Here is an 11,160-nt window from a genome sequence, read left to right on the forward strand (position 1 = left end):
ACAAGCAAAACGTAGTAGTTGATGATGCTACAAAACTACATCCAAAGGATAAAAAAAAGGCCTCTAGTGGATAAATGTAGCAAGGGTAGAAAAGTTACTTTTGAGGATGATGAAGTTGAAACTGACAGTGAAGCATATGTTGTCGTTACTAAAGATGACATTGGAACTGAGAAGAGCCGTAAAAGACCAAAAGTAACAATGCCCAAGAATAAATATATTGAGAATGTTATGAAGAAGAAAAGTAAAGTTGAAGATTTTGAAGTAGTCATTACCAGCAGTCGAGAACCTAGTAAAAATTCAAAAGAAAGTAGAAAATCGTTACACCAGGAGCTGATTTAGAAGATGGCATTATAAAAAAAAAACAAAATGCCATTCGACAGAATTTGAAAAAGAAAAACTTAATTGATGGTGGTTGTACATTTAAGCTTAATGTTAGACAAACCTATAAGGCAAGTGAAGGACAATGTCAATATCAGGTCAGAAAGCCACACCATCTGCATGTTCACAACATGATGATATTGATGAGGTACAATCCATATGCTCATGTGGTTAATTATGTGCTTCTTGTTGATCTAGTTCAAGTTTCCAACAAAGAAGCATTTGATAAGTCAAAATGTTTTGAATACAATTATTATGTGCTTGGGGGGAACCATTCTGTAGAAGCTCAAAGACAATTGATGGAGGAATATCCCAATAACCCACATTTTGAAACAATGAAATGTATCATTTATGCTAGCTTATTGGATACAGAAGCAAAGTTAGTGGTATGGGATCATAACTCAGATAATGAATATAGGATGTCTATGAATTTCATCCAAAGGGTTAGATTTATTCATAGTGAATTTCAAGAAAAATGTGGTGGGGATAGGATAAATGTTACTGCAGATTTCTGAAGGGAATGTTGTATGGAAATAAGCTATAAAATTGAAGATAAACCCAATTCAAAAGGTGGAAAACGCAACCTTCCTAGTGATATATTTAGAGGTGTTGATAACATTTTCCAATTGGCATTTAGAACTGGAGATGTTTGGAATTTGATTGATGAAATTTTTATCATGTGGGAAAACATTAGCATTAAAGACCAGAAGGTCAAAAATTTTAAGCCATTGATATGTGGCGGCAGTAAATTAGGTCCTGAATTGAAGCAACTTCCAGAAGATATGACTATCACACCTTGGAGAGCAATGCAAGGGGTGAAAGATGAAAAATTGTCAAAACAATATTATCTCCTGTGAATTCAGGGGAATTATCATTGGAGGAAATGTCTGAGGAATTTCAAAAGTAAGTTTGTTGAATTATTTTTATTTATTTCTAGATTATAATTTTCTTTTAAATAAAACATGTTGTTCTTGGTAGTATTTGTTATACATAACATTATATTTACTTTTTGTTACTTTATCTATGCGGTCACAAATTTTACATGAAAATTCAAGAACAAATGGTTAAATTGTTGAATGAAGATAGTTGGGATGATGTTGTACACAAATATCCAGATTCAAGTTCTAGATCAACATTAAAAGCTTTTTATCTTGCATTTAAAAAGGTATCTTGATTTACACATTCATTTTTATTCATTTGTGTACTATTTTTAATTTATAACTTACACATATATTTGTTTATTTTATAAAAGATGAAGAAGGATGATAATGGAGCACCAACTAGCTTCAGAACCTTTATTGAAAAAATAAAGACCAAAAGACTGAGGAAGCAACATGTTAAGAATGTTGAACTTGATCCAACTCTTACTCATTTTATTTGGATTGGGCTAGACATTGTTCAATATCAAGTAATATAAGGCGACTGTGAAGACACTGCTAAACTTATACCTAAAAGGGAGTATGCCCTAGTTATTGCAGATATTCCCCATGGTTTCAATATTCCAAACATTGACTATGATAGTGACCGTTATACTTATCAAGCTCTTAGTAAAGTGGTTGCGGGATTTGTAGAAGTCACGTCATCACCATTATAGAAATTTGTGAGATTTCATTTAGACACACAATTGGCAATGATATTGTCAAGCTTCAAAGGGAAAACAAATTCAAGGATGCAGCTTACATGGTAAGATGTTTAAAATGTATATTTGATTAATGTTGAAAAATTCATTTATGTACAAGTTGATTGAACTTTTACTATTTCATGTTACAGGCAAAATTAAAATCTTCTTAACCGTGATGATCAAGTATTTATAAATGATTGTGAGTTCATTCATATTGATAGTTGGGCAAAAGATGATAGATACATGTCAATGATTTTTAATCTGGTGGACAGAAAGAGTCATAGGTAAATACTAACTTATGATGTTGCTGTGAGAAAACTAACATATGAAGACAAAGAAGCAAAAGGAGAGATAGTTAACATTTATCAAAAACCAAAATTATTGATTAACTATCTTAGAGACATATGTTCAAATGAAGGAGATTGGGTTCAAGATTTATTTTCTCGCTCAGGTAAGTTTTATTATATAGAATTGAATTTCAATATGTTATTCTTTTAATTAATATGTTATTGTACTAATTTACTTCATTATTTCTTTTGTGCTTGATAATTAGGTACAACACTAGCATGCTACCTTCAAAAAGGAAGAAATTGCATTGCAATTGAAAAAGATCCATTACAGTGCAATTTCATTCAACAAAGAATTAATGCTCTTCAATTTCTTCCAGATGAAATGTGAGAAATTGGGTTGAAGAAAGGGGAATTTAGTGAATCACGTGTGGCAAAAAAGGCAAAGTAACCTCAACCACCATTACATGGGATGTTTGGAAAGATATACATTGGGAGATTCGCAGACATCAAAGATCCATTAGAAGATGAAAATGAGCAAAAGGAAGCAGAAAATATTGTGGAAGAAGACAATGATGAAACTCTAGAGGATGAAGAATTTGGATTACGTGAAATTGTTGATTAAATTTAAGTTATGCTTGGAAATCAAGCTCATTTTTTGTAACTACTAAGTAGTTATACTTGCAATGTTTTGACTTTGACATTTTATGAGAAGAATATACACTCAATTAAGGTTGTTATGCGTTCAATATTTGTAATATGTGATTTTCGTATTAATTTTTAAGTTAATCATTATTTTTTCAAAAAAAAAAGTGATTATTATTATTTTTTTGACATGAAATTGATAAAGAAAACTATTATTTAACTATTTTTAGTTAAATTTTTCGTATAAAAATTGTGACTTTCGCATGTCAATTGTAGCAAAAATTATCAAAACGTGTAGTTTTTTAATTATATTTATGTTAAAAATGGCTATTTTTATGTCAATTTTTAAAAAATATTGTTTTTTAGAGACAATTATTTCATGTGGATTGAAAAATTAATTAACGTTGTATAAATATTTAGAATATCGAAAATTCAAAATATTGACCTTCTTCTTTAAATATGCGAAACAATAAAAACCTCACTACAAAAAAAATAAAATTAAAATAAGAACAAGAAAATATATAGAAAAAGACCACTTCAAAAATTATTAAATTTACAAAATAATTATTTACATTTCATATAGTAGAAAATTAAAAAAATAAAAAAATAAAAACCTTTTAAAAAAAGGGCCTGGTGTAGAATTACCACATTTTTAAATTAGCATAAAAAACACTACCGTTATAAAACGCAATGTACATAAAAAAATTATAGTGCCAAAAACTAAGCTCTAAAAAACACATGTGTGCTCTACATCACCCCTTTTCAAAATCGGGTCACTTTTTTGCTATCTCAAAAAAACAGGTAATAGTATGGGTTCCCGTTTCAAAGTTTACATTGTTGTTGAAACAATGAGTTTCCATTGTTGAATGATTCTTGGTATGCTAATCTCGGTGGAAAATCCAATACAATAAACCTCTAGCCTTGGGTAGTGATCATTCAAATGATGATAACTCTATTTTTGTATGTTGTAAAAAAATATCAAGCACATCTTATGATATTTTGGTTTCTCATGAAGATTTAAATTTAGATCTAGAATATGGTACGGTCAAAGAATATGCTCATATAGAAACTTCCTCTTCACCTCACCAAACCTTGTGTCCTACCATTTGAAACACATATTCTTATAATGGAGATACTTCATTCTCTTCAGTTTCTTCATCTCATGAGTTATTCCCTTGATTGACACAAGGTGGTGACGTTTTCCATGATGAAATTGGAAACATTCAAATGATTGAGTACCCTTCCCATCCCTCATCATCTCTTATCTTGCATGAAGACAACTCTTCAAATCAACTTGTTCATGAGATTTGAGTGATTCATTTATCTTTGAATATATGATCGTAGAGCCTCTCTAATTGAGCAATCTAGTCATTGAAATTGAAAAATATGGTAAAATATATGACATAGATGGATGTTATCCAATGAGAAGTGGTCTTACTGAAACCATCAATAGAAATTATCCTCAAGCCATGCATGATCTGGTTCATGCTTCAAAATGTGATTCTACAATCTTGGGAGGTTTTGGGACTTGCCAAGGAGTTGAGGCACTTCAACTTTGGTTGATGGTTATATCAGGATCTGATGACTCTAGTAAGCCACGTAAACTAAATTAGATCTGGTTTCTCTCAAAAAATTTGTTTATTAGTATGGTTTCACTCAATTTGAATTCCCGTGTGAAAAATGTTTGGTATTCTAGGTGTGACATTTTAAATTTTCAAGATTTTACTTACAACCAAATTCAAGAATATTTTGTAGTTCATTTGCCTTCATGCAAATATCTCACATCAAACTTGAATTGGGAATGTGCATCTCTCATAGCGTCATGGAATTGTAAAGTTGATTATCTCAAGGACTATCTTTTCCCGAAGGAATCATACTTATTGAATTTATTCCTTAATGGTTAGCTCCTCGATCTTCCTGCAAATTTTATATTGCAAATCTATCCTCCCATCACACCAAAAATACTCTTTAGTGATAATGAATGCACAAGTTGTCACATGAATCAAGTTCTTCTTTGTTCACCATGTATCGACTAGTCTGATGCATTTGTCGTGCCAACATCATTTTTAAACTCTTTTGATGATTATGATGCTTGTACAATTTGTCCCCAATTGGAGGAAGGTGGTCTATCATATTTGTCTCACAAGGAAATTGGTTTGATTGTTCAGAGAATTCATGAGATTGTTCATTTTTTGTCTTCATTTATTTCAAATATTGGAACACTTGAACTTGTCAGAACACCCTTATTAACTCTAATTCCTCTCCCTCGTGGTCTGGAACAACCGTAAAATGAGACGGTTTGTTTTATTCTATTCCAACTATCTTTCCTAGGTTGCATCTAGATGTTTCACTTTGCCATTGGTAAGTAATCTTAATATACAATCTTATGAGACATTCTCACTCCCGGTCCTTGGATAGGCCTCCGACCCTATATAAACAAGGGGCGAGGTACGAGCCGCTCGACCATCGGGAGAGGGGTTGCTTCATTAAAACATGCATTTGAGCAACCAACCTAATGAACGGCAGTGGAGCTGAGGCTTTTGGGTTTCCTTACCTCGTGGTAAAGTGTACTACCTGTTTATGGTGTCTGTTGCTAGGGAACTCTTCCTTCGAGCTAGTTCCTTCTGGGAATTTAATGCTTCAATTGGCTCATCTAATAATTTCTTTATCTTTGGTGACTGCCATTCAACTTATCATTTTCCCATCAGCACATCTGATGACAATTGTTTCACACCCCTTAATCTTCATTTATTAACATCTCTCTCTTCATATTTTTGTCAATCAGGAAAGGCACTTTAGCCTGCGCTGATAGTTATGGAAGGTCCTCATTGTCTTGGCGTGAATGCTAAGTATGATCAGATCTATTTTCCTAGGCAATACTCCCATCATGAGCTCGTTTCTCTAATAAAAGCTTCACACTTTTCAATATTTTTGGGTTCTCAAGAGGGTCGTCATGAATTTTATGATCTAATAGCTCAATGGATGGAACAATATTAGCTGGAAAGATCTATATCAAACAACAAGTTTAATATTTCCTTATGCTTTCTAAGCAACGTGGTGTAAATGAAGACATGTCTACAAGAAGCTTCCGAGGTTTGTTGAAAAATAGTAATCGTCAAAAAGGTAAGCATGTGAATTGGATGGAAGTAGTGGTTATGATACACCTTTCCACCTGCAAGAAAGACCTTCCTTTCCTTGTGGAAGTTTTTCAAGTTTTTATATATTTTGTTACACATCACTTTTTATTTGTTTAAATCGTTTATATCTTTGTGGATGCAGGTCAGGAAACATTACGCTCTCTTCACTAGAAATTTTATTACACGTGACCTGACCCTTTAGCTATTATGATAGGAGGAGGATTAGTTGCATCCTATATTTCCCTCTCTTACACCCATTCTGTACTTGTTCCTTGTATTCTATCCTCGGTTTCTTATTCTGGTTCTACACAATGTTTTCTTTAGCCATTTTTTTCTCTTGTCATATGGTTTTGCTTCCCGCTTCTGTGTTTTCTTTCTTTTTGTCTTTCTTTCTTCCTTTTTTATTTTTTCCTTATTTTTTTTTTAATAATGCAAATAAGTGTTGTACCTAAACCTTTGCTACTTAGTATATGGGTGGCTGAACTATAAAGAGCCTTGTGACACTTCAACATTTGGCTACTCATTCGACTGTCTTCCTTGTGTTGGTTACACCTTTTGGTCAATGAAGTTCCCGATGGAAAATATGATCCCTCCATAAGTAGAGTTTTGGTCCAATCATGAACCCATGTCTAGTCTAGAAGCCTTGTGGCTATACTCGGTTTTTCTTCTTTGGTGTTCTCAATTTTATCTCACTAGTAGAAGCAAAGAAGGGGAAGATCTAAATGAGAAAACCTAAACCAAAGTTATTTATATGTATCTATCAAGGAACAACATCTTTTTCTCTGAATAATTTGGGATCCCTCTTCCCTCCCAAAATAAATAACCGCCAATGCATAGTTCTCTTTAAAAAAAATAAACGCAAAAGAAGAGAAAGGATTCCTGCACTAAGAGGTGAGGTAACAAACTCTGCTAGAGTACTGTCCAAGCTCGCTGGCAGCGGAGCAATGTTTGTGTTCCTGCGTGACACCACCAGGGTGTTGTCTAGGCTTGTTGGAGGTGGGGAAACAACATAAATGAAAAATTAAACTCTAAAATCTTAAGCTCACGAGCTACACTGCCCTTCCCAACTCGAAATGTTGTCATTATGTTGAATATTATGTTGTGTTAGGGTAGAAGGTATAGATGGGACCATGTTTGTTCATACGGTATGTGAGAAGGTCAAGGTGATATTTATGATGAATCAATACTCCCTGAGGAACGAAGGCCCTGCACGGAAGGAGCTAACCAAAAAGAAGAAGCTGTATTCTACTAGTGTGTCACCAAGTGTTGTAGCGCCTGGAACACCCTAAAATATTTTGGCCTACACTCAAATTTTGGAGCCTACAATCGATCCTATAATCATTCATTCCTTAGTTACTTATTGGTAAGATGATGGCTTCAGTATCACTTCTTCAATCTCAAGAGTCGTTCACACTTTTATCTTTATATAGCAAGTGTCATATTCAGACATGGGAGTTATCGCTTGTTAGGAAAAGGGAAGTTTTGGTTTAATTCAAGGTGTAATATTTGTGAAAATGATTTTTTCTCATCATATATAAATGTTTTCAACTCATTAAAAAAGTTTCATGCACTATTACACAAGTGTTTTCATTATCCTCACAAAGACTATCGTCAGAGCCACAATTGTCATAAGCTGACACAAAGGTTATTACATTAAGCGAAATATGTTTTCATATGTTCTGGATGATCTATGTTGTATCAGTAAGTGTCCACATGTGTGGTCATAGTCAATTTCTATCACTGTTCTCATCAGCTCCACTAATCCCACACTTATCAAAATTTCGTAGGATTCCTACTAACCTAGCCTCATCTATGTTGTGGGGAAAAGTATCCGATGCGGATGACCCTATCCCTACTCTGAAGGTGACAGTCTTTAGCAACAACTGAAAGTAAAGCTTTGATGATTTCCTTTATGAAAGTACAGAGAGAGTGAAAAGAAGGCCAACCAACCTGGTGTCTTTCGCTTAGTCGATCCTTGTCCTCTCTCCTTGTCTCTTGTTCCCAGCTCCTTGCTCTCTTTGCCGGTCCAGCTACACACAGATCCTGCACAAAACAAGAGAGGAAACTACAAGATACATGTACTCATAACTGATGCATGGATTAGAGTGAATCAAATATACAAGTAAATACAATCCATCAATGTAATACAAGTATATAGGAGAACATGCAAAACTTTATTGATAGAAGTAACAGGGTTCTGAGAAGGTTACAACCAATGATGGCTCCAATCCAGCAGCACCTCCCCAGCAGCAAGAACTCTCCTCTTCACCTCTAGTAAAACAATCACCCAATAGCTCTAACTGTAATCCAACAGCACCTCCTTGCTTTACACAAAATTCCAGCCTCCTTAGACCTCATAGAAGAGCTCTATATATAGGAGAGAAGAAGAGAGGATGAGTCAGCTTGAGACTGACATGAAGCTGCCTTGTGTCCTCTCCCTCTTTAGTTAATCTTCAGTTCTTGAGTCCACTTGGAGATCCTTGCTTACACATGGTGATCAAGTACCTCTTACTCATCACAGGGCGAATCTCATGAACCAAGTGTCAGTTTGGAAGCTTCCTGGGCAGTTGACACCTTGCAGGATGACTGTGCCACTTGGCCAATCTCGCCCAGCGCAGGTAGCCTTCATTAATCTTGACTTCCAGCGCAGGTACAAGGAGGGACAGTTGCATTCCAGCGCAGAAGCTCAGTGGAGCAGCTGACATGATCCAAAATAAGCCTGTTTTGAAGTGTTTTCAGGCGGAGAACTGATTGGAAGTGCTGTTGTTTGATGACCTTGTTCTTTTAGGGGTAAGAACAACATGTTTAGGGACTGAGGATCCCTGTAATTATCGACATTTCATGCTCCATGACGCGAGGCACAAAAGTGTCTATAACAATCTAGCCCTCTTAAAATGCACACTTCGCATCTGTAACCCTCAAGCTTTTTCCTTGCCTGCTGGAACTGCAAAATGCGTAGAAATCCTAGCCTCCATTGGCATCCAATATTATGTAGATGCCTCTCCCAGCGTCCTTCCCTCAGTTGGAGCTCACTGCCTCCAGAAACTACGTAGTTCTATCACTCAAGCCTCTCAATTGCTCAGTCCCTCTTGCCTCCTAAAACTATGCAGTTTATCCTCTTAGGGCCCTATCTCACAGTGACCACTCCATTCTTGAACTGCACTATTTTGTTGCTCAGCTAACACTTTGTAGTTCAATCCCTCATTCTAGCCTAGACACTGAGCCTCATGCTCCCCTGACCTAATCATGGGTGCTTAACCGAGGGAGTAATACCATTTCACATGGGTTCATATTGGGGGACATATATTGAGGAAAAAATGACATTGTATATTGAGCATACAATAGGGGTAAAGGGTTTTAATATTGCCAGGTATAAAAAATGTAGCTCAAAGTTAATGAAAAAATATAAAGGGGTATAAAAAATGCTAATTGAAAATTGGAAACCTACAATATCTAGTGAAGAAAGGGATTTTTTAAATTTCATTGGAAGGTGTATTGAGTTTGTACTAGTAGGGGGTTAAATAATGTGGATTTTGTAGGTATTTTGCAACATGTAGATGGATTAATGGTATTTTTTATTATGGCACGAACGCATATGCTATGTTAGAAATTCATCAAGTGCAGCCCCTATCGACCTAATACCAGTTTTGACTCAGTTAATGGATTATCATGCAACATATTAGACTAGGGGTCTATGATACTGATGTCATCTTGTCATGAGTTGATTACGGATACTCGAATTCTACCAGGTGATGGAAAGATGATTCAGAAGGATATGGAGAGGGAGGAAATTCTAGACAAAACTAAACGAGCTGAGAAGAAAATATAATTATCAGATAAGAAGAAGAAGGAACCAAGTGTATAATATAAGACTGTGACCACATGAAAACTCCATTTGATTCACAGCCCTTTGCAGGGTAGGTATGGAAAAAAATTCACATTTCATAAAGGTTAAATACACCTCTTAGCATATTATGAATGAAAAAATATCATTGTCATATCATTATGTCTTCAATGACATGTATGGTCACAAACAATGAAAGTCATTCCATGTGTTTTCTTTAAGTTTATTTTCTCCCTTTCGCTTGTTGGATCAATTGTCGTCTCTTGGCATGTTTGATTGTTATGACATGTTTGTGAGCCTTCTATGGTGGTTTCGAAGGTCAACCTCTGTGTATATGAGTTTACCAAACCATGTAAACAACTCTCACACTCATACACAAAGTCTTGACCACTGTCACACAAATGTCATCACGGTCACCCTAAAGTCTATCTTGAGTGTTGCACTTGTTACTTCTTGTCATGAGATAGTTACTCAGAGGGTAATTCTTTTCTTTTTGTTTTGATATTTTGTGGTTTACATGTTTTCAAAGTATGCTAATTGTGTGATCATAGTTCGATTTCATCAGGAGTCCATATTCCTCCCACACTTAGCCACTTTCTAAAAAACTTCTTGACTAGGAAAATCAGCTTCACCAGACCCCAATTGAGTTGTATACTCTGGAGTCTCAACTCTCAATGATGTGGACTTTTTGCATGGAACTATGTATTACAAAGTAATTATCCTCTAGGGAATTTGTATTATGCAAGTCCAAATCTGAGCAACCTTCCTTGACCCCCCAAATTGCATAGTTGTGCCTCCTAGTCTTCCTTGAACTATGCACTTTGTACTTTCAATCCTCGACTTTTTTCCTTACCTATTGGAACCCTATAATGAATAGAGATACCTGCATCGTTTGGCCTCTAGAAATGCGCACGTGTCCTCTAGTGACCTTCCCTCAGTTGGAGCTGAGTGCCCTCAAGAACAACGCATATTTGTTCTCTAGGCCACTCTGGTATTCATTCCCCCTTTCCTCTGAAAACTGTGTAGAAATGACCCCTCATGGCCTCATACCATATCAACCACTGCTGGCTTGAACTACACAATTTTGAGTCCCAGTGGCCACTGCACAATTTTTCTCCACAGTGGGGACTATGCTGAAAAGTTTGTGAGTCAACTGTTAGCTTTTCTATACATAGTCTCGGTGATCCAACCCTCTCCCTATCACCTGGAACTGCATAATCCATAATTACTGGGCCCTCTCTCCCATCC

This window comes from Pinus tabuliformis, chromosome 5_2, assembly GCF_031772625.1.
Source record: "Pinus tabuliformis cultivar Carrire ecotype Pingquan chromosome 5_2, CPIR1, whole genome shotgun sequence".
Classification (NCBI taxonomy): Eukaryota; Viridiplantae; Streptophyta; class Pinopsida; order Pinales; family Pinaceae; genus Pinus; species Pinus tabuliformis.